Source organism: Pezoporus occidentalis, unplaced genomic scaffold (assembly GCF_034315485.1).
Source record: "Pezoporus occidentalis ecotype Australia unplaced genomic scaffold, CSIRO_AGI_Poc_V1 ctg124, whole genome shotgun sequence".
Taxonomy (NCBI): domain Eukaryota; kingdom Metazoa; phylum Chordata; class Aves; order Psittaciformes; family Psittacidae; genus Pezoporus; species Pezoporus occidentalis.
This window is the reverse complement of record NW_026913038.1, coordinates 787,361-813,509: the sequence shown is the minus strand read 5'-3', so window position 1 is coordinate 813,509 and position 26,149 is coordinate 787,361. Positions and strand designations below refer to the sequence as shown.

At 42.4% G+C, this 26,149-nt stretch overlaps 1 long non-coding RNA gene across 1 annotated transcript in view; it reads right to left on the bottom strand.

The window, feature by feature from the left end:
* Nucleotides 1-1,651: 1,651 nt before the first annotated feature.
* LOC134157999 (uncharacterized) overlaps nucleotides 1,652-26,149 on the bottom strand; it is a 51,020-nt gene continuing 26,522 nt past the window's right edge. The window contains exons 2-3 of the long non-coding RNA XR_009962564.1: nucleotides 7,510-7,651; nucleotides 1,652-2,098 (exon numbers count right to left, since the gene is read on the bottom strand). This is a non-coding gene — a long non-coding RNA (uncharacterized LOC134157999). The remainder of the gene's footprint in view (nucleotides 2,099-7,509; nucleotides 7,652-26,149) is intronic.

Here is a 26,149-nt window from a genome sequence, read left to right as displayed (position 1 = left end):
TGGGAAGAAGGAAGTTTTATTTTTCAAGTCTACCATGAGTTGGCAGTGACAGTTTTTTAAAAAGGCTGTTGATGTTTGTATCCATCTTAGATCCATTGAAAACAATGGCTTTAGCGTGGGAAGGTCCAGATCTGTTCCAGACTTTTAGGAGGGAATTTTTTATCCAGAGCTCAATAGAATTAGAAAGAGAAGAACAACTGAAATCAGGGAACTTGAGATCAGAGGTTTTGCCTCTGACACATCCATGGTTACCAGTAACGTGGAGGGTCACCTTTGGCTGTACGAGATTGAACACAAAAGTTACCATTAACCTGCAACATACTGGGTGCTTCCAGTTGATTTTACACTTGGTGGGATGATGGCAGCTTGCAGAATCAGGCCCTGTGGGGGCCAGAGAAGAACCATAGCCCCTTCCAGCTCCTGCACAAGTAGGAGAGATCCTCAGCCACACCAGAAACCCTATGAAAGACTGAGCACAGGCAAGCTGGTGTTAAGTCATTGACGTACGGATGCTTCACAGAACAGTTGGGGTTTTAATAGGCTAGATATTGTCCCAGCATTTGGTGCTCATGGATAAGAATAGAATTAGATTTACTTAATGTATTTGCTATTTAGGCAGATGATTCATGTTAAGCCATCGGCATTCAGTGGCAAACATCATTAGTTCAAATTGTATGAGAAAAAGGCCCAGGAAGAGGAGTCACAATCTGGCCTCTATCATAAACAGCTGTGTTTTTAAATCCCCATTTTGAGGTTGTTTCCTGTAGTTGTTGGTATATACTGTACACTGAAAATTAGGCCTCAAAAACACTTATTAAAAATTTATACAGCTTATGACAGGCTCTTTCAGAAACATAACCCTTAACTAATTCATGTTCACTTACCCTGCAGTTTTCTATTTATAATACTTTACAATTTCTGTGTATTTGTACTATAAATTATTCAATGACATCAAGGTTTTTATTTTGATGAGAGAATTTTTGATGAATTTGACAGAGTAATTACTTCAAATCCTGTTCTGGATTGCTATGAAAATATTTAATTTTATTTACTCCAATAAATAATTAAAATGTGAGAGCAGCAAGCATACTCACAGTGCCTTATAGCCTGTGACTTCTGTTTGCTTCTCCCTAATTAAAATAGCAATGTTTATGTGTGCACTGATTTAAATTAATAATAAACTACCAATTGGGGAGAGGGACATCTAAAGAAGGAGGAAAAAGACTCTTGTAGCAACAAGCACAGTCTTAAATACCCAAAAGAAGTATTCTGAAGAAAGAGGAATTTATTGATCCTCTGACACTGTTAGAGGCACTCAGGACAGAATCTCAACACGGTGCATGTTACTTAAATATAGACTATTCCTTTTGTGGATTTAAAGTTTAAGAAAGGGCAGCTTTTTAGATGTTCCCAGCTGATTCAGCAACACTTTAAGCACATGCTTAACTTGAACCCATGAGTACTTCCACTTACTTCAAGAATGTTCATGCTCAGATTTAAATTAAAGTATTGAAGTACTGTTCTGGCAGCAACCTAAATCTTCTGCTAAATCAAAGATTAAAATCACAGTGTCTCTAAATGCTCTGTGATTTAATCCAAAACAGTCTTTGCCCCATTGAGGAAAGCTCAGTTCACACTGGTCACTGGTGTTCAAGCTGCAGCCCCCTATATTGCCCGAAGAATTTGCATAGAGTCAAATCTATTTCCAAGTCTCATACGTAATTTTACTGCCTTCAGATGAGAGGGCTCAAAGACAGAAAAACTCTATGTGTAAAAAACAAAGAAAGAAAGAAAAGCCAAAACCCTCAGAACCTCTTAATTGCTCTACAGGTCACAGAGAGGCACATACTCAAAGTTTTTAATTACATTGAAGCCATCAAGCATGCAAGTGCACAGTCATTATCATATAATAACTGGTTAATTACCTCATTAGTTGGCTTTTTCTTTTGACATTAAAACTTGCTCATTATTAGTAAGTACAGTGGTGATCTGGTTACCCATGGGCTGGTAACTGAGAAAAACTGACAGCTCTTGACAAAATGACTATTAGTATTTCACAGGGCTGGAGTGAAGCGGGGACGGGACATCGGTCAAACGGCTGCAAGGAAAAGGAGAAATAGTTTGCTGTTTTCTAAACTATTTGCTATGCCAAAAGAGGTAGATCGCAACAGATTCTTGCTTGCAGTGAACGACGGAGATTTTGGTGGTTTAGATGCAGGTAAGAAACCGGTAACAGTCGGCAAACTGTGGCTGAAAATCAGTGCCATCTGTCGGCAGTTTGCCGGATTATCTGAAAGCTGAACGGGTGATACCTCAGTGCAATTCCCGCTGGAAAGGTGTTCATATCTCCCCCAAAACACTAACAGCTTTGAAACAAATTGGCACTCTGGGTGGCAGCATCAGCAGAGAGGATGCAATGGGGATATTCAGAGGGCTGGGGAACTAAACAGCAAAGAATTTCAGACCCACCAGTATACCCAGTTACTCCCTAACCTCAACAGGCTCCGTCCGTGTAACTGAGATACAAATTGCACCCCTCTTTCATCCCCAAGTGCCTTCTAGTGACATAAATAGTTTACAGTCTAAGCACAATGGGAGGAGATTTTAACCCCAAGCACAGGACACACTGCAAAGGACGCGGTGCCACACCACAGGAACTCACTGCCAGACCCCATATAGCTCTGTCTCTGTCTCTCACAGTGATTGCACACAGACACACATGCACAAAATAACACATGCCCACAGACCCCACCATTTCATCATGAGCTCTGATGTGACTGGAAGTCATGACCAGTAATAAATCCTCACTGCTGGTATGGGGTTGGATTGCAGTTTGGTGGGTTAATCCAATAGCAGACCCTAATAAAACGACTTTCAGCTTGCTGCAAAAGCAATTTCTGTGCAACGTGCCATATTTCGATGGCAGTGCCTCAAGTTGCAATGAGTAACACGTTCTGTCACAGGCTGTTGTAAACACGCGGGCTGCTCGGCACGGACCGCGCGTGATTCGTCTGAGCGGAGACCTAAAATCTTACACCTGACTGTTTCACTCACTATCAAGCCAAAATAAAGCTTCAATGGCAGAAGCAAGCAGGGAACACAAACCAGCTGTGACTGGTGCTCAGAGCTGAACGCACAGGAGTAGGAGACATAGTGTTTGGCATTTTATTTGCTTTTTGTGGAGACTGTAGAGGTAGCAGCGTTAAGGGAGGATATAGCCCAGGGAGGGGCTGAGCACTAGTCAAGCACTTTCAGGCAATGGGAAAGGAAGAATTGGAGTTTGTCCTTTCTGGGACTAAAATCCAAATGTTTACTTGGCTACAGGTGCAGGTAAAATGTGATTCTGAGCTGAAGGAGGTCTGCTAGCTAAAAGGAGCGCAGAAAGACTATTTAACTTCTATTCTTGGTCCTCCTATTGATTTGTTTGTAACCTCAGGAGAGTCGTGTCTGGGCCAAAATGTCCTCAGATTGGAAGCCAAAAGTTAATTTAAGATAATGCATCTGTTAAATAAGCATTCTGATTTTCAGAGTTGATTATATTGAAGAATGGAAGAAGGGTGCAATACAACACTTTTCTTCTGTGACATTCTACTTGCACTCATTCGAAGACATGAGTCTATAGAACAGCAGCCTCTGTGACATGTAAAACCATGTTTGGCATCTGGTTTTCCCTTCATCTTTCCCCCTTTTATTTTTTTATTTGTGGTGCGTGCAGCTAACACTGAAGATTTTATTTTTCCTTTTTAATGGAGAGATTGTTATTGACTACCTGGTGCCTGTGCTCACAGGGTAGGAAAATAACCCAATAAAATCTACTGAGCCTAAAAATAAAGAATCCAAAACAACAACAGGAGCTCTCTGTATCATGTGCACCTGGAGGAAAGAGTGCTGTAGTCTATTGCACATTAGGAAATATGATAATGTCGTGGGCCTGTCTATATCCCACTAAACAAGACACCTGAGGCAAACCGCCTGCTTGTCCCACCACCACTGTGGACTATCCTACACACAGGATGCAGTGTATGAATAGTCAAGCTTATTCAGAGGTTTGCAAGTTCCTTGGTTCCCATGATGTTTTAGAGGGTTTGACAGCCCTTGCCAAAGGGCCTCTGTCTTGATCTAACTCTGTGACAATGCGAGAAACAAGTTATAGTACCAAAGCTGTATTAAAAGTCTGGACCGACTTGCAGGAAGATTAGGAATTAGCCAGGGCTTGAATATTTGCTTTGAAAGCTTAAAAAGTTTATGAAGCTTGAAGATCACAGTTTAAGAAATGGTCCTCAGTATTGAGCCTTTCCCTATGTTCTAAAAACAACAGAGTTAAAACCCTGCCTGCGACAGGCCCAAGAACTGATTTGGAATTGTTTAGCACTGCATTTAAGCATCTTCTCTCCTTTGCCAGGAGAGAAATTTACTATTTACAAATCATTGAATGTTGACTGCAAAGGAAGCAGGCGTACAGGGTATAGCTTCTATATGCACTCAAGGCCCTTAGTGTTCCTCCTTTGAGAATGAGGACCTTAACTACACCAGGACACAAATGGTGCTGGAGCGTTACCACCAGCAACAGTAAAGCAAATTTTAACTTGTGTAAAAAAGGGGAAGAAAAAATCCTTCCTCCAGAAACTTCTTGGGTGGGAAGTGACAGCAGTCATGCCACAAGGACAGGAGGAGCAACGGCATTATATTGGAAAATAAAGATGTGAGTAAATCTACTATGATGAATATAAAATGCCTCTTTTGGATTTAATTAGGAGTCACTCTTTTAGGTGACCACGAATTAAACTTCTCTTTTAAGGGCACTGCTTTGTACCTGACTTCACACAGCAAAGCATATGGCAAAAAAAGCAGGAAGTAAGGATTAAGGTACATTTTAACAGGCGGCATGTTCAGCCAGATGGCCTGCTCCCTGCTCCTCAAGAGCTGCATGCTTTTTTCCCCTCCAGAGTTATTTTGATTGAATTCCTTGCCCCAAATAATACAAAAAGGTCCATATTTTATGCTATTTTACTGCATACTTCTCAGTCTACCTCACATACTTCCCCATGCATAGGCTTTTTAAACAGAAATCATGGTGTTAAGGTAAGCAAGGGTCTTTCTGGCTTTGAGGACCACATTACCTCAAGACTGAAGAGTCTTTTCCATGCCTTTTCTCTCCTAATCTGAGTAGCAGCAGTAATAGCATCATGATGCTGTTATATCCATGATGACAGCAGGAAAGGAAGGCAACAAGGGGCCAGAGCTGGTGAAGTGCAGCACAAGTTTCTCACTGCCACAGCTATGGAGTTCCCAGAAGTCTGATGCAGGGTACAAATCAGGAGGGATTTTTTCTACCAGGTCCTCTTGCTTTTCTCTCTCACTCTGCTGTTGAAGCTGCCAGTCCCTCATTGATGACCCCCAACACCGCAGAGCTGTCCCAAAAGATTCTGCTCACTCGACAAGCTGAGCAGAGCCAGGAGTTCCCATGGTCAAGCCATCACTGATGGCACCAGTGAGTGACCAGGAAAACATAAAGAATGTTTGTTGAAATGGGAGGAAGATAATGGCAATTCAATAATCTGGATGCTCTTAAGAAAGCACAGCTAGAGAAGAACTCTAGTTCATACTGTTGCTACATCAAGACAAACTGTCCACCATTCCTTTTTGAAGCCAAGAACTAAATGCAGGATAAAAAGTCCTCCAGAACCGAGTTAACTGCAATGGAACTAATTGTCAGCAAAGAAGATTACTGAGAAAACTCAAGAAGAGAAAAAAAACAAAGGAGTGGTTCTGTTTGGAGAGTCCTCTAATGAGACATACGCACCACAGTTAGGTATTGGTACTCTTGGACAGTTTTCAGTAGCCAGATGAATTGGTCCAGTTTCATTGAGGCATTAAACAGCCAGATACCCAGGTCACTGGCAAGCAAGGGCTAGAGGCACCAGTCTTCCTGACACACTGTGCTGAAGCTGCTCTGGACCCTTTGGTCAGATGGAGAGAAGCAGATGGAGGAAGTGTATATATCCATAGTGCCTGGGAGCAGTACTCCAGGAAGAGCCGAGAACAAAACAGAGAAACACCCACATCCAGTCACATATATATCACAGCTATGGTTGTATATACCTTTGCCTGCATATACATGCACACATATACACGAAAAAGTATAAGGCAAGCAAGCAATCCCATTTTAAGAGAAATACACTATTTTTATGGCATACAGAAAACAGTAATGATGATTACACTTCCTCAGTGGAAGCCTTCATGAATATAGTGTAAATTGCATGACACAAACACAAGAACAAAGCTTCAGAATTGTGACAAATAGCTACTGGAGAAATTTGGATGAGACATCGAGGAGGGAGCAGTGGGGAACTTCCCCTGACTGGAGCTGGACAGTGTGTAATGAGAAAAATTCATTATCTTAAACTTTTGGATATGATGTGTAATTGTTAACCTCTACCGTTAGTTCAAGGCTCCTTTCAGTAAAATATATGAGTTGCCATCAAAGCTGATTTGGATTAGGAAGCAAGCATGTGCCCTCACTTTTAGGTTATATTAATACACCAAAATCAATAACATGCCATAGCTTTCAGAAGTAGCAATAAAACACCCTAAAATATTCCCAGAATACTTCTATAAATTATTTGTTCAATGTACTTATGTTAAAAAGGTTGTCAGTTACAGTGCTCTCAAAGACTCTAAAATTACAAGTCATCGTATTTGTATTTGATAAACCCCCTGCTGTTTTGGGTCAGAGAGGGCTCCAGAATGGGGGTTGGGGTGGAAATCATTATTTTCCCTAATAAATAAATTACTTGCCTATATTTCATGTATCGCTAAAACCTGCCAGTATAGAGGGCTTAAATAATAAATAGCAAATAGCTCCATTCATTTATTAATAATAATGCATCTTTTCTTCCTCTTGCCATATTTGCAGGCAATGGATTGAACGGTAGTCAAGTGGAAGGACAAATAGCTGGGCCACTGGGAACATTTAAAATTTTCCAGTTTAAGGTGAACATGTCAGCACTGACAACCCTTTTAGCTTCATCTTTGCGGTGGTGTGGTGCCTGGGTTGTGCACTGGCAGTGGTAGGAGCCTTTGGGCTTCAAAACTGCAAAACCCCTTGGAAAGCTGATTAGCTAATGGAGCTTGTATGTGTGCTTCTCAAATGAAAGCCCACTTTCAATTAGTCATCACAATACGTGTTCAACCCTATTCAACAAAGCATGGAGCCCTTGGCAGGTTTATGTTCATAACACCTCTGGTGGGGAGCCCAATCCCTGGCTGTACAAGTGGCAAACAAAGATGTTGAGCAGAAAAGGTGGCAGTAAGTAGGGGGCTGATTCAAATACACACCTCTCTTATCTTCAGCTAACAAAAGATATGTTTTATTTGTGACTGTTCTCAGCATAAACTGCTCATTCCCTTTCTGACATAATCCACATCTACATCACCTGACTATTTTGTAATAGTCATTCCCCTTCATGGCTCTTTGATGTAAAGAAAAATGAAACATGAGCAGTTTACCAGAGAGGTGCAGGATTATCAATCTCTGAAACCTCCAAACATCCTCGTCCCACAAGCAGGGTATTCCAGCTGACTGCAAGCGCAAGTGGTGGCATGAATGAGTCCTAGAAATCAAAGTTCTTAACATCACCAGCAGCCCAGCCTGTAGGGTAGGGATAAGTGGATGAGGACAGACTTCAACATCATGCCTTAATACCACACCTTCCATGGAGAATTAGGAGAACAAATGCACGTGCATGCCGATGACCGCATCCACCAATGCCTTCCCCCTAGAAGAAAGAGAGCTGGAACCCCTGTATTGATGTAGGTCATGGCATCATCATGCCTGGTGGTAGAGAATGAATTCCTTTCTTTGTCTAAACACCCAGAGGGACCAGATAGGATGTAAGCAGCCTTATATTAACCAGAAGGTCACCTCTGACCCCTACCTGGAGTGCTAATCTTTTTTTCAAGGGAAGGGAAGAAAGCACTTTGCATCCTCCGTGTCCCTTGAGCAGCCCACACCCCTCTCTGACAAAATAAAAGTCAAGAAAAGAGAAAAATGCATCACCTGCTACTGCATGTAGCAGACATGCACCAGACCATGTTGAAATCTGGAAGCTCACAGGCTTGGATAGGAGTGGCTGACAGCATTTCAGCTTGTCACTATTAAGAAGAACAAGTATGGAGGCACTCAGTCAGGGTGCAGAGTCTTCAAGAGCATGCCCTGCTACCCTCCAAAGGAATTTAATCACACAGCTGGCTACAGGAACTTCACTTCCAGCTACCTACAGTGTGCAGGTTTGTGTTTAAAGCAGACCATTTCTTACAGCCTTACCCACTGTGAAGTGCAGTTATGTTTTTCTACAAGATTTAGCTACAGGGCGGAAGACTTCAAGCATCTAAAAATACAGATGAGAGATCCAACATGATACTGCTGACCCAATCTAACAGGACCCTTGATAGCTGGGCGAGTTGGGTCACATCCTACCTATTGTTTCCTTTTGCTCAGAGTGTCACTGGCTCTTTTCTGACCGAGGTAAATTGCTTCTTTTCTTCTGGCTATTCCTTAAGCTACCCTAGGCACCAAGCAAGGAAAGTAAACACATGGCAAAGGCACAATAGGCAGAAGGGACTTGATCTTTGTTTAAAGCATGGGGTCAGCTCCTTGCTGTGAGCAGATTTTCCTCTTTGGAAACAGGTTCATGTTTATGTTTTAAGTTCCAACAACATGCTCTGGATTTTCAACATGTGCAGCACATCTGCTCCAGCCCAGATTTATGAACAAATCTGCATATAATTGTGCTGGGCTCGGGTGTTGTTGTTGTTGTATTCCCCCCCTATACCCACCCTTTAAATAAAATGGCTTTGTCCACGGCTGTATAAACCCCTGATTCCAAGCCATATAATTTTATGGACAGGAAAAAAAAGTTCTTTTGTATTGCACCTGAGCTCATTAAAACCCCCAAATTCCATAATTTTACACTACCATGTGCTGCATATTGTATTTAGTACCTAGCAGAGTAATTGCTTACAGTCCTCAGAGTGCACATAAGGTGGAGAAATGATGGAACAGGTGGGATAGCCACCCTGTGCTTGGTAATCGCAGGTTTACACCCCTGCACAGCTGACGTAAAGCCTTGTGGATGAACTGTTCAAAAGCCAGGATTAGGGTCTTTTGTTAACCCTGGAGTGGGTGCCAAGTCCCAGACTTCCAGTCCCAGCTTCCAGTGAACACAATGGCTTCTGTAAGTGACCAGATAAAACAAATAAGCATGTGGGATACATACTGGGAAAAAGGAGAAGCCAAGGGTAAGAGGGACAAGGTGAAAGATCCAAGATGCCAAAGCAACCAGCAACTTAAACAAGTTAATCAGACACCCCAAGAGAAAAGAACACTGGAAAATTCAAGAGAAAGTAAGCAGCCCAAGAGCAATTCTGTGGCATCATTCAAGGTTTCCTAACTCGGTCTGGAACAAAATCAAAACCTTTTGTGTGTCCTCACAAAGGGAATGATGTCAAAACAGCTGTTTCTAAACCAAAAAGTCTGCACACTCCCTGTCTCTGTGAGCAAATACTTTATGAAGCTGCTTTTGCCACCATGTCTTGAACACACAAACATCTTCTGAGGTGGGATGAGGAGAGGAAGGTGCAAGCAGATTTATAGCACAGTCACTCATGCTCTATCTTGGGTGACTGTTCTCTGGAGATTAAGTTCCCCTCACTTGACATTAAGTGCTTGCTCGAGTGCTGAATGGGATCCAGTTGAGAAAAGGTCTGTGTTCAGTGCTCCTAAGGGGCACATCTTAAAGATATTTGTCTCAGTCCATGGGCTACCCAGTTTGCTGTGTCAGGATGGATTTAGGTCTCCAGCCTGTAACAGAGACAGGTTTTTAGAAGCTATCCGTGCATGGCTTGCTCAAGGACACATAGGAACACTGTAGCTGACCAACTGATTTTAGCCATGGCTCCCAGGCCCCATCCGTGTGTCCTAATCGCTAGACTCGTATCAGAGCTGCTGATAAACTCTGAGTGATTTCCTTGTGCCTGGAACTGTAAGTGCGATCTGCTTGAGATTCTCCAATGGCTTATCCGCAGTCTTTAAGAGAGTTAAGACTGGGAAGAGAGAAAAAAGACAGAGACCCTGTGTTCACAAAAAACCTGTGAGCAGGGGGTGATTGAAACTGGCATATGCGGATGTACACCTACACAGAGAGGGGGTCTGTACGGGTTTTGCTTACTAGTCTGGTTTCCTAAGGAAGCAAAAAAACAAAACAAAAATCTCTTGAAGTCATTGAAACCAACGAGTAAGTTTTGCAAGGGTCAGGGAAGACTGATGTTTTGGTAACAGCAAAACAGAAACACACAAATATGACACATAGCTGTGCTCAGCCTTAAATGGTGGGAAAGGTGGAAGGCTCTAACCTCAACATCAGGAAACTTTTGACATTTAGAGTTTCAGAAGTCTCTTAGCAAGGAACAGCTTAGGAACAACTTGTTTCTTTTCTTTCTTTTTTTTTTCACTGTAATCCCTCCTCGTTTAAAACATATAATGAATGTGAACAGTCACCAGTCTGTAAATACTGGTTTTAAGTTCACTAGAGCTTTGTTGAGAGATTCCTCCTAGGTAACAAGTCTGTGGCTCATTAGTCCCTCATTAGCAAGATAGAAATAAAGATGCAAAAGGAAAAAAAAACCGACTTTCTCCAAAGATATTGTTGCAGTCTAATTGCCTGCAAGGAATTCTTAATAATGTTTACTAATGCCTTTTCAGCATTGCCAATTTTATAATGTTCCAGATGTGACGTTGCTGTTCCCTGCTGTGGCAGTACGAAGCCTGCTAAGGCACCTACAGTACTAAGTTTGGAAAGAGTTTAGCCCCATCTTATGTCACTGACATGAAACAACATCCACTGGGGCTTTCCAGCATCACATTTGTACTTTCAAAAAACATTATCAGAAAACTCCTTGGCTGATCCACTGTTTATACAGAACTAAGTGAAAGCAATCACAACACACACACTGGCTCAAGCCAACAGCCTCTTAATGGACATCAGCAGCACTATCAGTTACTCAAAGTTCAGTGACATTTGCTTTCCTTTTCTTGATTTTTAATAGATTGGTTTAGACTTTGTGACATTAATTGTTTCCTTATTTGTAGAGAAATATCTTTTGTTTGGGATATGATTTTATATTGTAAGCAGCATTTGGAATATAAAACTAGCAGATGTTAGCAAAACTCTGAAAGCAAAGCTTACAGCATCAACATTGTGCTATGCTCTTGCTTTACAGCTAAGGTAAGGAACAAAGCAGGCAGCAAACATGCAGATTTTGAAACAATACAGCTTTTAACCTAAATTACTCTGAGATTTCTTGGTGTTCTGGGGAGAAGTGGGCTCTCCACCTGCATCAGATTTGTATGCCCTTGGGAATACAAAAATAAACAATTTTTTGGCTGATTTTACTAAGAAAAAAAGCTTGTGAGATCATCACATATCTCTCTGTCATTCTTTCCGTCTAACAACTTGTGTACCTGCTGGCCAATTTCAGCCAAACAGAAAACAGGATGGAAATCTTTATGCTAGGAAATTCCTGGAAATAATTGGGAAAACTGCCAGCTATTAGTGTTCCCAGGAATTAAAAATCTGTGGTGGGAGCACTGTGTCCATATTTGAGAAGAAAGCTTTATATTGGAAAGAAATAGCAAGAACACCCCAACCACAGAGAAAGCCTGTCTTGGACAGAGACTCCAGCCACAACACAAAATCCATGACACAGCATGCTTTCTTCTTGTTATTCATCATGGACCAACTTGGGATTTTAATTACTTTTTTCCCTGGTTTTCCACATGATCTGGGTTGCTTATCTTCTCTGGTTTTAACATCTGGAGTGCCTGAGTTTTTCAGTATCACTTTAGACATAACCTGCATGGCCACCATTGCACATATCTCCCTGCAGCATGAGCATTTCCTCATCATCCAGATAAGTAAATGGTCTGACTTCTCCTGCAGCCCTCCCCACAGTGGTAACTGTCCTTCAGATTTGGTTGTATGCAGTGACACTCTCCAGCCTGGCTTTGTCAAAACAATCCAGATGAGCTACAGTTTTCATAATGGTGTGGAGAAGGAGCAGTCACGATCATTTCCCCAGAACTGGGTTAAGAAGGAAACACACAGCTATACCAGCAGATTTAAAGGAGACAGCTTCAGGGCAGCGCTAGCACCTGTGTAGCAGACTCAGCTCTAGCTGAAATGGTAATTATGACCATTTCCTAATGCACAATCTCAGGATCAAAGAAATGGCTGATTTTGTACAGTGAAGGAGACAGGAGTTACAGCACAGTCCTACAATCCCAAAATCTAAATCATCAGCAAGAACAACCTGCTTTTTGAATAGCTGTCCAACCTGTTAATTCAGAAAGCTTATGCAAAAGAACATACAGGGGTCTTGTGACTCTGTTCATCAGTTAATGGCTGCAAAAATCATTTATTTGTCCTAAATTTATCACCCTGCTCCTAAAATCACAGCTGAGTCAATTAATGCTAAGGCATCCGTTAGGTCTGCCAGACTGGGGTAATACCATCTGCAAGGGCACCCGGCACTCAGCTCTTCCCAATCCAAAGAAGATGGACCTGCTGCAGTCCGGCCACCTTGGCTCATGATGCTAAAAAGTTCTTGCTTCCAACTCTGAAGGTCCCCGGTTCATTTTCCCAGTATGTCAGCCAAGACGGTGGTCCTCACATTTGCACTCTTCTAATAGTTCCAAGCTTACATCACATTCCCCTTTATTTACTCTTTTTCCAAGTTATATATATATTCTTAGCCTTAATCACTATCCAGCCAAGGTTTCTTCAAGCAGACCCAAATCTAGCGATCAGTGGAGCCAATGGGAATCTTTCTAGCGACTCCAGCCGACTCAGAATCATAAAGTCCTGAACCCACAAACATCTGCAGGATCTGGAGGCATTCCAATATGGATTCAGATTGGACATTAGCCACTCAGGCCCATCTTAATGCGTAAATCAACATACCCAACAGACTTTCTCTTCTCTGGATCCCCTCCAATTTGTTAATACGTTTCTGTTAACGAGGTGCTTTAGAACTAAGCACAATATCCCCAGTGCAGTCACATGAGAGCTGTTACATTCCTACTTCATAATGTTATGTCTCCACATATCCCGGCCAAAACTGCACTGACTTCACTAGCTACCATGTTTTGTTGCAGCCTTGAAACCCTCATCCTGTCACTCTTATTCACTGAGAGCTGTATTTTGCTCCACAGGTAATTGTGGCGAAGTCAGCAGGATGCCTTGCACAGGACTGGCAATGCAAGCAAGGAAAGCAGAAACTGATCCCAGAGAAAGAATTCCTATCTAGATTTTTGAACTGATAAACTGAGACAGCAGAATAATTGTAACAATGCCATCCTGCTGCTTTCCTGAGCAATAATCTATTTTCCTCATTGGGATAAATGACTTGGCCATCAGTCTCTCGGTTTAGCCATTTGGGAACTGGATTATTGCTTCATAAACTGTGCAACGCACTCCTATTACTGTTTAATTGCATTGGGCAGAGAAAGGGGGGAAAAAGATTTTGCAATTTCTAACGGAAATCTCCCAGAAGCACTCTCTTTCTGTGTTACTTTCCTCAATAGTTGAGGCACTGAACTGCATTCCAACCCAAAATGTTCCTCTGAACAAAGAGCATCATTTTTCTTTATACTCCTCTGCCAGCGCAGCTCCTCTTTCCAGCACTGTTCCTTTCCTGGACCTGGATGCTCAGTGTTCCTTACCACCTCCTGTAGTGAGATTACACTGCCTTCTAAATAAACATTTTCTGCAAAATCTCTTCTATATATTCTGGCCTGAGCTCATATCCAGATTTCCTATTGCTATCAGCAGAAGCTGTCCTTGAACCTCTTCATTCTTTCCATCCTTTTTGTTTTGTTTGTTGCCTGCAAGCTCTGCAGAGCAGCGACTGCCTTCTGTTACCCAGAGAACCTCCCTCCATCCAGCGCTTCAGTTGTGAGGCTGTAATTGAGACATATCCTGTCTCCCAAAGCAAGAGCTGTAGCAGAGACAAAAGGAAAGGACCTGTCTGCAAGTTTTTCATTCTTAAGCAGTGCATCATTCACTCCTGCCTCTAGCATGTTTTCCAGCACTAATCTCCATAATCTGACACAGCATTGGAAAGTCAAGATGAGTTCAAGGAAGCTCTGTTTGGTGGTTGGGAAAAGGCTGAGTCCCTGGGTTTTAATTCTCTGACACTTGTTTTCCTTTAGGAAATTTCAGCAAATTTTGTTTCATATTATTTCTTTCTAATTTCAGGAGGTGGTTCAAGTGTTTTCATCAGAATGTTTCTCAGGAAAAATACCCTTCCAACAAACATGGAAATATCTGCTAGCCAAAGGATGCAACACGGTCAGTGCTTTTTACAGTTTTCCCTGTAAAAACCTGGCAAATTAAACAAACAAGGAGATTCCTGGTGAAATGTTTTCCCTTAAATAATGTTTGGTTTTCAAAATGTGGCTTTGTACAAAGTCTGAAAACTTGTACCAAAAGGTACGTTTTAAAATCGTGATCCCTATAAATTTCACAGGAAACTAAAACAACAAAAACCAAAGTTAGGAAACTTTCCTGATGAAACCAACAAAGAGGAAATGGTAGAACTAAATCTATTTTTTAATATTTTTTTTTCTCTGCAGGAAAAAAAACGGGAGCTTCCTGGGCTTGCAGTGTCCCAGACAAGTCTGAGAAGAGAAGCTGCAAGCCAACTTCTCCCTTAAATGTTGCCATGTGTTCTCCCACACTGCTCCTCCCATTCGTGCCAAAAACCTGTCCAATTACCTATCCTCTGGTAAACCATATCTTATCATTGACTTGTGCTTAGTGCTCCCAGATTGTTCCCATTGCTTTCTATTAATCAAGCAGCCAGATGACCTTTCTGTTAAACTCTGTGTATCCCATTGCAGTAAGTTCTTTCCAAATCACATCTGCCTCATTTGTCCAATTCATCCATCACTGCTTTTTGCAACACATAGCCTGTGAGCAATCTGGGGCTGGACCTGCCCCCTGCAGCACATGGCGAAGGAGCTCCTGGTCCCACAGGGCTGCACATTTTAACTGGGATTCCCGGGTGCTGTTGTAATACTGATAAATACACAACCAACCAACAAGCCACCAGCTAAACAGGGGGAATCTGTGGCAAAGGAGAGCTTTAGCAGAGGAACCAGTGACAAGTCATATTCTGATTTTCAAAGCTGGCAGTGCCATTCTACAGAATATTAAGTTGTTATCGCAATGGAAGGGAAAATGTTTGGCAATGGCAGCTAGTTGTTGGCAGGCACTGATTTTCACACACTGCTACACCTGGGAACCCCTTAGCTGTAAGCACAGTACATTTAATCATATATAATGTGTGGAAGACGACCCCTCTGAAAGGAGGTGCTTGTTCGTGCACAGCTCATGCTGCTGCAGGGTGACAGCCCACTGCACATGCTGTAGGAGCAGGGATCTCTGTGTGTTTCAGCTCCCCCCGATACCAAAGCTCCCTGGCAGGATGTCCGGCCAGCAAGGAAACACGCTGGTATTTTTAACAGGAGGTTAGAGGGGTGAGAGATGGGGACAGCAGCAGGTTGGATGAAAGGCTTGGCAGGCCAAGTGATCAGACATGCTTCCATCCAGTGAAATTCCGTCTGGAGATCTCCTATTGGACTCGCTTCTCCTCTCGGCCGTTTCTGGGACATGCACTCCTGCCTCCTGCACAACTTTGCCGTTTCCAAGGAGACCGCATGCTGCTCGCCCCACACCTCGACACAGATAACCGTGTGGCTTCACTCGGTCAGGGAGACCATAAAACACGGCAGCCAAAACGATAGCGCTGCAGCTTGACTCACTGCGGTATCGGTGAATCCTAAAGGACATATGAACCTAATGATGGGCTGTTGGGTCTGCTTTTTCATTAGGGCTGTTATGATGAGACCTAGACATGGTGTCAGTGCTTGGAGACAGCCTAAAGAAAAAAAACACTGTGGAATCACAGGCTTCAAAGAACCAATTCCAATAACCATGTTACTGTTTCCTGAAGGAAGATAAATATGAAAAGTCAATTTCATAATTGTAACTGTACAAAAATACACTAAAAATTCAACATTTATAACATCAAGTAAGTTCACACTGAGATCAAAGATTGAAAATTGGCTACATTCCTACAAGTATGAAATGCATCAATTAGGTAGTATGGCTTGGTGTCAGGAGATGTGAATCTGGTGCCTTGCTTAGTTGCAAGCTTCCTGAAGGATTTTGGAAAACTCATACAAGACATAAATTCCACGGGGTTTTTTTTGTAAGGTAATACTCATCTCCATCTGAAAATTAGGCTCTGCTAATAGATTTTCAGACCCCAGTCCATAAAGAGATATCAACACTTACATGCTCTTTTGGAACCAAATAGAAATTAGATATCTGAATGATATCTACTTTATGAGTGTAGCCCTTCCTGTGACCTTAACTGTCTGTGTCATAAATAAGCACACTAGCATTTATCCCACTGGAATGGGGTGACAATAAGAATTTAAAAGTAATAATGGAGCACATATAATGTGTAATGTGGAAAACAGCTCAGTAGTAGAATTTGTATTGCAGAAGTGTTGGAAGAAGTCCCAGTTCAGGACTGTAAGAAAAGGAGACGGAAATAGCACATATGCATGCAGCAGGGCAATTCACAGGTAACAGTTGCAACCCAGCTGATAAGGAGTGCTGTACAGTTGGCAGTATCCAGTTTTCCCATGACACCATATCAGCCATGGCTATAGCAAAGGATTCTATTGACTCCAAGCAAAACCCACAGCTGGTTAAAAATTAAATATGTGAACATTTCTTCTTGGAAAATTCATTTAAAAAAAAACTTTTAATGCAGACTTTGTCTCAAATATTCAATCTCTATACTCAACCCTCTCAAATATTGCTCAAAATCCCACTGAAAAAAAAATCCAAATTCATGTCCCAGACCAAGAGATAAAATGGAAAGAGCAAGAGGCAGAAATGTGGCAGAGTTCCCATGAACCTGCCTGACAAGAGCAGCCAATAAGTTATCTGTTCTTTAGGGTAATCTTCCAGTGGATTCCAACTGTTAATGTAGGACTGAAGGTGTGCTGATTGACTAAATAAGCAAGTATCATAGTTGTGGAATAACTGATTGCAAGAGGCAGGTCCCAAGAGCTTCCACTGGGTCAGAGCCGTTTGGTCCTGAGGAGCTGTTCCTAGGTCTTGTGCACGCACCAACCCTAAATGAATGCTTCTCCCCTAATTCAATCCTGCCTGACTTGTAGCCTAAAACATTTCAAGATTATGATTGTTGAACAACTGCAACAACTCACAGCAGAGAAACAGCTGAGCAAAGCATGTCTACAACAATCATGTCAATATCCCTTAACTGCCCTAGTAAAGGAGGTGGTTACAGTGAGATATTGAAGGAAAACTATCTACTTCAAACTGAAATTAATAGACAGCTGAAGAGAAAATAAGGTGAAGTGAATCTCCTGCATTGACATAAAGATTAGCCTGGAAAAAAAAACCTCAAAGTATTAATTTATTCCTTCCTTCTGAAAAGATCCACTTCAAAAACCTATATCCTATTCTAAAAGTAATGAAGAGGAAAATCCACTTCACTCTTCTGCCATTAAGGAAACAGTTAATGGGTTCAGCAAAAGGTGGTAGTCTGAGTACCAAGGAGCTCCATTTACTTTGTCAGTGACTGACACGACCCTCTCCATTTGCTGGATGAATTGGTTTTTTGAAGATAAAATACTTTTCTTTCCACTCTTTCAAATGCTGCTCCAGGAGCACAGTTTACCCCAAAAATGTGCTGGATGCATCAGAAATTGCAGCCCCAGGAAAACAGCCCTTGATAGAGCAGATTCGCTCTCTTACTGTTAAGTTTCCCACGCTTCTCAGCCAGATTCTGCTGGCCACGGCTCAGAGCCTGACTCTTGCTGTGAAAGTACGGGAAGCTGGTTCATCCTTACAGCTTACAAACCCTGGGCGTTTGAGCTGCACAGGTTGGAGTGGACATTAGAAGATAGAGACGCGACACAGAACAGCCCACCATAAATGGCTGGTACTCTAAAGCCTCCAGTCTCCTGGCATGTTGGCCACTTGACAGACCTGTAACACATTCATCCCTGTAATGCCGATGTGAGAAGACTTTACTGTCCAGATGGGGAATGAACGCAAGGTCACAATGGAGAAGGCACAAATGAAATATAACCCTGTGGCTTTCAAGTCTCAGACTGTATCCAGCTCCCTCTTTTGTACATCATCTTGCTGTTCTTTTTCCATCCACAGAAAAAAAAGACAGTGCAACTCAAAGGCTTCTGTTCAGTCAGCTCCATCCGTAGGAGTCTTTCTGCTATGGCAACCAGAAGTAATACACAATATATATTGTATTTTATGTTTATTCAGCTCACACTGGCTCTGGAATCTGTTATAACCTCATGGAAAAAACATGTCTTTTTAGGGCACTTACTGATACACCTGAAGGCCCAGAGATGGTTGGGTGCCTACCTGCCAGGAGTTCAGGGTATGTGAACCTTTTCCTGGGTCCTCTCTCTTTTCCTAAGCCAGCAGTTCATGTGCAGTGTTAGGTCTTCACTTCTCTACTTGCGAATTACAATTCTGCCCATTCAGTGGAGACTTGTGAAATTTATTACTTAGCTAATAACTTGCAAATTATTATGGGCATTCCTAATGTTATCTGTATAAGGCAGAACTGTCTGGACCCCTTATCGTGAATTGGGATCCCATTGTGCTCGGAAAACATAAGACCCTATAAACAGCAGTACAATGGAACAAACACTGGCACATCTGCAGATGCAGCAGTGGATACCGTTTCAACCTCGCTATTTTCTTAAGTCTCCCACACTGCCTTCAAAATATTCTGCAAAATCACACTTCCTGTCCTGACCCCAATGCAAGAGGGAACACAGAAACCAGGGAGAGCAGGAAATTCCTCTCAAATTCCAGCTGCAATCATTTCTGTGAACAGGAGGGACAAAATGCAGCAGAGATCGCGGTAGATAAATGTCATGTGCCCAAAGAGGCAACCAGTAAAGAATAATGCCTGGGACAGGGTGCAGGTCACACATGGAAGTGGAAGTAGACAGCCCTGATCCTTGCCCTATAGATTGTACATCAATATTCATTAAGAATTGACTTTATGTAAATAAGACTAATATTGCTAAAGGTGTCTGGTTGAATTTCTTGTTCCCAATGACAGCTGGATAGAACTTCACCCCAGCTTTTAGGAGGTGGGAGGAGAGACTGGAATTCATTCAAAGGCTTTTTTAATCATTATTGTAGATCTTACTGTTACAGTTACCAGAATGAACTTAAGAATGCAACCCACATACACTTCTTGAACAAAGAAAAGGAAGTATCACAGTTTTGCTTAATGTCTTCACTGGGCCTCTGTTGGACCATGAAGCTGTTCTGAAATACATAGCCTTCTTCAAAAGTACAAAAAGCCCAGGAGCTTGAAATGAGTGCCAGCAGATGTGTATCTTCTGAGCTTATTAGAAGCCTGATTTAACTTGGTGGATTGCTCCCTGATAGTTTAAACCTAGACTTACAAATATTTAACTTCTTTTGTAAGCATGTTTGTGCAAGGCTGAAAGAGAATTGTTTAACCCTTAAAGCAATGTCTGCATAGAGGTTTGCCATATTTTAAACAGGTCCTTTTTTTAAGGCAACTCATGGGAATGGTGCAAACTCATCATAGAGGCAGGTCTGAGAGTGAGAAACCACCCTGACTACACTGGAGATGATAAAGATCCTCTTCCCTACTCTTCCAGGGCTATTCCTTTGCAAACTGAAGGTCACCACCACCCTCCGTTCTATTTATCTGCAAGAAAGCAACCTTTTCCATTTGGTTGGGGATCTTGCCAGATCTTCCTCTGCCTTTTCCATTTGCCATTTTCCCAAGGGACTTTCCAAAAAAATACAAAAAAAAGGAGTCAACATCACTCTGACAAGTTGTCTCCTGCTACTATGCCAATAAAAATGATCTTCGTTACACCACACTTCTCTGAACCTGACATCTGTCCTAAATCTCAAGTCATACATACCATTCTTCCATTAACATGAGTCATCTTACAGACGTCCTTCTGCTACCCTTAGAGTCATGTCAGAAAGAATCATTGACTTACTGTCAGCAGATTCAGCCTACCATGTTAATGGTGTCTGCAGAGCTCTCTTCTCTGATCATCTTGTTCTTACTTGCTAAAAAAATGCTGGAAAATACTTGCTGAGCTGTAGGATGTCGGAAGCTGTCCTGTACTGCTACTCTGCCTGGAGTATAATGCAAAATTTGCCAAATTCAGGAGTTCTCTGCCTTGAAGCAGAGAAGATCAATAGCTTCTTTTTAGGAACTCACAAAGTCCCTATATGAAAGAATGGCCTGGTGTTAGTGATGCTCTTAAGAATTACAGGAAACATAATTAATTTCCTCTGCAGAGATTATGGGCACTATTTACCCCACTTCCCTGTAAGAGGAATGTCATGATGGCTATGCCCAAGATGGCCTTTAACCATCACATCATCCACAAGTGTTCCCTGTTCACAAACAACAGGCCCAGCGCGGCACCTTCCTTAGTTGGCTGTGTCAGGAAGTTCCACACACAATTAGGGGAGAAGCCCTAAGTCCTACACGACCAATCTCAGGTGCCTCTATGGTTTCTAAGACACCAATAACCCTTGTATCTTTGTTGCCGCATGGGTCTCCATCCCCTACCTGCACTAAGACAGCAGATCGAAGGAGCTCAGCAGCACACTGTCCCCCATTATACTAGTTCTCCTCTGAAATCTTTAATAGTTAAATACTGCTTTGGATTCTGTGGTTTAAGGCTTAACATCTTCATGATCTGACTGGGATTTCCTTTCTTTAACTGCAATGGAGCAAGGCCTCCACCAAAACTGGCTTCCTAGTACAGTAGGAAAGGAGATGCACATGTGGGCACTGCTCACATAGGTATCATCCTTAGCCCTTGGGCAAAGTGAGGCGGTGGTCAACAGGCAGAGGGGCCTCTTTTCAGTCAGTGTGTGCCTCCTTTTCCCCCAGTTCACAGTGTGTGCAACTGCCTCAGGTGCCAGCCCAAGATTTAGCTAACCCAAGCTAACCCAAGTTTCAAGTTTGTATTATACACTCTTCTACAACCTGTTTTCTCTGAAAAGCACTTGCAAGTCATGCTACATAGAAGTGACTTCCCTGCTCATGGAGGTCAGAAAAGAGATGATTGCAGAGGGCTGCTACCACAGAAGAGAGGCCAAGCAGACTCCTGGCTTGCAGAGCTTTGTATGTCCCCATCTCTCCCCATTTTTCCTGCAGAGCTACACTGATTTCCACCATCTTTTGCTGCAGCTAATTGCTCTGGAGACACAAAATGCAACTTCAGTAAGAGCTGGAAGCTACTCAGCAAAACATTTATGCCCATAATTCCTTTTAGTCAGAGCAATCTAAACACCAGAAGACTCCCATGCTTTATTCCCTCCCCAGCATCGGTGCTTTCTTTTCAGAGTGCTCGGTCCTTGGGGTAATGGAGTGCACTCACATGGTGCACTCACATGGTGAGTGCACTGGAAATGCATACAATAATCCTAGTGTATCAGTGAAGGGAGCTGCAGGAACCTCCCTGCCATGTCTTGACATACATAGCATGGAAAGCAGCTACCTGGGATCTCAGGGGAGCACTCAGATGTGGTAAAAGAGGACCCCCACTCAAAAAATAAAAGGTTAAGAGGGGTTGCAGGGAGGATGTCAGCTCTGTGCTAGCTGGGTAGGACAAAAAGAGTAGCACCCCTAGCATTCCTCTGCTCATCACAGCTCATCTTTGCTTAGGATGCAATGATCCCTCCCAGTCCCATCCCAAATGCAAAAGCATATGGTTGGAGCAATCGCTGCAGCTAATTGCACGCACACACACTCATGGCTCAGGCTTTGGGGACATGCCCACAACCCAGCATCAGCCAGGTGGGGGAATAATGTGTCAGTGAGGTGCAGATGAACCAGTTCATTCCATCCCATCATGACAGTGGACAGCAGGCTGCCATGAAACAGTCCCATTTCTGAGACAGACAACCACCTTGGCTATAATTAAAGATAATTATTCAAAGGCACCCTGTTCATGTAGCACTGCTCAGAAGCTCCCTGCATGAGCATGTAGGCAGCAGGGCTGTTTTTCTTCATAAAAACTTATGAGGAACGCTGCACAGATTAACAGCTTTAATGACAAAAATTACCGCTTACAACACTGACTTCAAATCAAAGAACAATATCTGCAGACAGATATTTTCATGGTTTTCATAACAATTCATTATAGGTGGCACCAAGGGATTATATTTTTATTTCCCTTGTGTCATTTCTCTCAGACTCAGGTTCATTTCTCTTAATGAGGCAGTGGAAGATAAAGGGCAGTGAAGGCTCCTCCAATGCCTCTGCAGAGTGTGAGGAGTTTAGGGGCAAAGTGATAACTGATCCTCTAAAGGAAGAGGGAGGGCTTGGAAGGGGAGGGGGAGAGGGAGAGTGATGGGGTGGGATGCTCTCTGCCATAATGAACTAAAATTAAGACATAAATTCTCCTACCTTTGTTCTGACCAGATCTAACAAAAGGGATTCAGCTTTTTTAATGAAGAATGGATCAGAGGCAAAGTTATTAGCTAATTAATTGTAAAGGGAAGGGAAAGAAAGAAGGGGGAAAAAAAAAATCTTTGCCTGAAAGAACAGGACTAAAAGTTTTACTTGTGGGCTCTCAAAATAGGAAGGAAGACCCTGAACCTGGAAGCTTTTACTCAGACAGCGAGCCCCTTCTCCCCATGTAGTTTAGGATGATAAGGCAAAGGCCCAAGCAAGAAGGAATAAGAACTAACCAGAGCTCAACATGGGATCCAGAATTCCCCTGGTAATACCAAGCTTGTTAGGACTGAGAAGAGGTTCCCAGTGGAAGTGGATGGAAAGAGCTTCCTCTTGGAAAATAATGTGGAGACAGCGCAAAAGGGTTCCTTCGAGAGGAGGACTCCTGGCACAGCCTCAGGAGACCAGGCAGCTGTTTTGTTTCTAAAACCAAAAACATCAACCCAAATGCTTCAAAGTCATCTGAAAACAAAACAAACTGAGAACTCGCATTTCCAATCCATGGAAAACCTTCTCATTCCTGAGTTTTGTTCCAGCATTTGTTCCAACAATTTTGGTTTCCCGTGAGTGAGGCAATCTGTGTTTCAGCAAGCTCTGCCCATCAGTTAGGGCCTCAGGGCTCCCAGCATTTGTGGCTCGAAGGGGCAAAAGAGAAAATTCAGGGTTTCCTCTATTTTGGGGATAACATTGGCAGAAAAGGTTCTATCTGGAGATTCCCAAAGTGGAACAAAACTGAAATTGGGGCTATCAAAAAACCTCCAGTAAAGGGAATTGCTTTCTTTGGGTTAATTCTAATTCACATCCTTCTTCTGTCTGCTTTAAGTAGTGCTTTCCTGAAATCCAGCATTTTAAGCATTGCTAGAGTTGGGCAAAAGCCTGGGAGCCTGGATGGGTAAATATATCTGACAAGCCATAGAGACAGGAGACAAAGGGGCTAGACAGGGGAAAGGAGAAACCAAGGATAAATGAGATACAGTTAGTGGCATTCATGTGTGTTTGGCTGTGGTAAAGGCAATCTTGAGAAAGAGGAATGAAGTATTTTTATCACAGCCCCTCTTCCTCTACTTATTCTTGGCTCCCAACTTTTCACCCTCTAAATGAAAAAAGAAATAGCCATCCTTTTGGGATGGGTAGGCTAGACTGAAATAGAGCCTTGCTTTATGAAGCAAATATCTATGGAGTATTTCTTCCTCCTTCAAATGATGAGGAATCCTTCACGTCTTGGCAGGGCCCCGAGTCACACAAAGAGGTGTTTCACACCTGCCTTCCTGCTCTGCACTGGCATCAGGGAGCAGACTGAAAACCATGGGGCTAAGGAAGGGCCAAGATCCCTTCCTGTCCTGTCTCCAATAAGTCAGGCTCCAACAAAGTACAAAGCTTACCTTCCAAAAAATTAAGAAAAAATTAATATATATGTATTTTTTATATATATATCTCAAGAGGGTGATTCTTTGCCTTCTGTTTCCCATATTTTCCAGTCTTTTCACTTGAAATCAACAGGGCTTGAATCACCTCTCTCTTTTAATGAAGGCTGAGCTTCTTGTGGACTCACATGACAGCAGGAGGTGCTGCTTGCTGAAAAGCCCGGAATGGTGGGAGACTTTGATAATATCACGAGAGTTGGTAACACGGGCAGAAGACTTTGAATAAAGCTGTCTGACCTCCTTGGCCCAAGTGCTTTTACAGCCAAGCAAAACAATTTCTCTGGACTCTAATGAATAGACTTCTGTCATTGTTCATCATAATAATGCCCGATCCTGGCAAGATTACCTAGATGCTACCATAATCCTGTTAATAAGTGATGATTATAAAACACACACTTGAGGAAAAAGAAAGGTAGAATTTGGATCTTTTGCCCCAGTCTCTTCCCAAAGGAAAACAGGATAATAAATGACTTCTGACTGTGATATACGACAAAGAGCCTTACCACATCAGAGTCTGCTACAGCAAAATTCAGCCAGCTCACTCAGTTTTGTCCATAAAAATACTGCTCTATCCAGTGTGAGAGGCCTGATAAATGAGGGGGACCATACTGAAGACATCTAGTGAGATTTTTTTTTTTTTCATTCTGGGGAAAACAGCTGGAGACATGAAAAAAAAAAAAAGATTAATTGTTTTTTGTGAAACAAGCATTTTTTTCAAGCAGCAAAACTTCCTCATAACACTACAGAAATATATGATTCTCCTATTATGTGTGACTTCCTATCCATTTTCAGCTAGTGACTTCAGTTTTCTGGCAGAGTCCAGTATTTTACCAACTGGCAAAACCAAGTTGCTTAAGACAGCAAAGTGTGACTGAGCAAACTAGAAAAAATAGGGAAAAATGTTCAAGTGGGCTAATTCTGGCGTTTATTTTTTTGGAACAGGGTATGTGTAACGTCCTTGCTGTCCCACTCCAACTAAGATGCTGCATTTTGACTGTGGAAAGTACTGCAGGCTACTTATCACAGGATAGGAGGTCAGAGCTCCATTTAAAACATGAATATGTTTGATTTGCTTCAGAATTTGGTCCATCATAGCCAAGGGAAAATGCGGCACAGCAGTCTCTTATCCTTTCTTTACGTCTCATTTAAGTGTAACTACTGCTTCCAGTGCTAACATATAAGGATTGCTTCATTCAGAAGCATGAATGTGTTAAGCATGTAAAATCCTTGCTGTATTCTGTAGCCTTAAAAGCAGTGGATGAGATATTGGTATAAGCAATGAATAAAGCAGTTATGATTATCTGACAGGGAGACCTCCGCAGGTACAGCTTAACCAGAGATCTTGGCAAATTCCAGCCCAGGCAACATTGAGGTACTCATGCAAGAAATGTATTTCTACTGCACCCGTTATTATTCATTCCTGCTAACAACACATGTGTCTCCCCATTTGCACACCAGAAGTAGCTGGTGTAAGCCTGAATCAATTCAGAAAACCCAATACATATCCTGATTTCACAATGAAGTTATCAGCAGCTCAGCTACCACCCGAGCTAAAAAAGCCTTCATCTTAAGATGAGAGCCTTTCTCTTCCCACTGGATTAGATTTCAGTGGGAGCTAGGCCAGGAAATTGCTTTTATTTATATTCTCCACCCCTGGCAAAGTCAATGGCCTCATTAATCTGCTGATGGGCCAGCACCATGATGGAAACTAGAGATGCAGCAGGGAAGACTGCCAGAGGAATTGCTGCTTTTCTTCTCTCCCCAGCCTTCACCTTGGTGCCGCACTAACCTCACCTTCAGATCCCTCCTGCCAGTCCTCAGAGCTCTTACCACCATCTCCTGCTTTCCACCTGGATCTCCACCCTTCTTGGAGACAGAAGGAAGGATATGGCCCCAAATTCCATGGACAAATCACATCTGCTAGGATGAATTGGAAAAGGTTGAAACTAGAACATTGCCTCTGGGATCAGGCCCAAATAAGCCTTCACTTTCTTAAATGTGCAATAAAATTGTAACACAGCCTGTAGAAAATTAATTGTGACACTGACTACGGT